General features: G+C 36.6%; 1 long non-coding RNA gene across 1 annotated transcript; it reads right to left on the bottom strand.

Annotated features, from left to right (window-relative positions):
- Positions 1-258: 258 nt before the first annotated feature.
- On the bottom strand, positions 259-1,509 carry LOC102249854. The gene is made up of 2 exons (XR_312972.2): positions 433-1,509; positions 259-333 (listed from the first exon to the last, which is right to left on the bottom strand). It is a non-coding gene; the product is annotated as an uncharacterized LOC102249854 (long non-coding RNA).
- Between the last annotated feature and the right edge of the window lie 10 nt (positions 1,510-1,519).

Here is a 1,519-nt window from a genome sequence, read left to right as displayed (position 1 = left end):
AAAACATGTTGGTAACCTATATCTAACCTGTATGTTAACCATTTTCCAGCATTACATTACAGAGTCAAAATCAAGACTTGATAGTGTTGATTAGGCACTTGATAGTGTTATTTCCCACTTGTAGGCGAAATAACATTTAATGATATTTTATCAATGGTAAGGCATAACATTATTATAAACAGTGATAAACCCACCATTTCAAACTGATTAACTGCCAACAAATATTTGATAAAAGGCAGGTGCCTTTAGTTGTCATACTTACCACATTGTGCACAAATTGGTAACTTCTGTACAGAATTACAAAAATAGCAAAATGCTCTATTCTTCTGCCGCCTTGTCATGTAAAATAAATTTTAAAATATAGTCAATATCAGATAAAAGATCAGAGGATCTAATTATTATATATTGATAGAAAAAGAAATAAAAATTTACCTCTGACACTTGTCACATTCCTGTAAAATATAAACATGACATTAATTTCCTACTGGCTGAAAATTACAAATTTGCTTGCATTATAAAGAATATCCTGCTCTTCATGTTAAAATTTAAATGACATTTGCCCAAATACTCCAACTGCCCCCAGTATACAGGAATCTACACATAACAAAGGCATAATGCCCTAGACAAAGAAGTGGCATTTTCACAAAAGAGGTAAATAGAGGTAGTTTGTTTTTTAATGAATCACACAAATAATAAAGGACACAAGAAACAGTGGAGAACACAATATGGTAAAGCTTACAGAAAATCCAGAATCTTAAAGCATGGTATTAAAAATTCTCAACAATCTGATCTCTAACTACTTTTCAAATTGCTGGCCTATTCTCTTTAGATTCAAGTCACTATTTGTCAGCCAATTTCAAAATATGCCTTGTACTCTCTTTTTTTATGCCTTACTTATTCTAACACCTTGCCCTGAAAAGTCCCTCCTCACAGTCTTTCCTTGTTGGAAGTTCTGGTGATGATCCCACCTCTTCTGTAAACTGCAGCCCATCCACACGTTCAACTTTATCACCTCTTAGTCCTCATTGTGCCTCCACTGCAACACTCACCAAGTCTGGCTGTCATTGTATATACTTAGGAATGTGAATTACTTCTTCTTTCATCTTGCCCTCTACCCCTAGATTCTAGAAAGGACCCTGACACACAGAAGGGGGTCCCCACTGTCCTATCTGTGCTATGTAATCCTGCTCCCCCACTCCAGCCATAAATGTTAGTCCTAGAAATGGCACCACGAAGTCCAAAGTATCAGAGTTCTTTCCCCCGCTAGGGTAAGGATATGTGATGTGAAATATGTGAGTTACCCGTGCCTATGAACCCAAACACATGGAGTAAGACAACCTGAGAAAATGGAACTAATAAGCAAAAAGGAACAAAAGCAAAAGATGGAACTACAAGATTGTTCCAGGTTCCAGTTGTCCCTGTGTTCCAGCTACATCCTTGCCCTGCCCAACTATACAAGTTAGTCCACTATTTTCTCCCGGTTACTTAGGTTGGATTTGTCATTTATAAACAAACAGTT

Source organism: Myotis brandtii, unplaced genomic scaffold (genome assembly GCF_000412655.1).
Source record: "Myotis brandtii unplaced genomic scaffold, ASM41265v1 C42468422, whole genome shotgun sequence".
NCBI classification, from domain to species: Eukaryota; Metazoa; Chordata; class Mammalia; order Chiroptera; family Vespertilionidae; genus Myotis; species Myotis brandtii.
The sequence above is the reverse complement of the archived record's forward strand: the minus strand, read 5'-3'. Positions and strand labels throughout refer to the sequence as shown.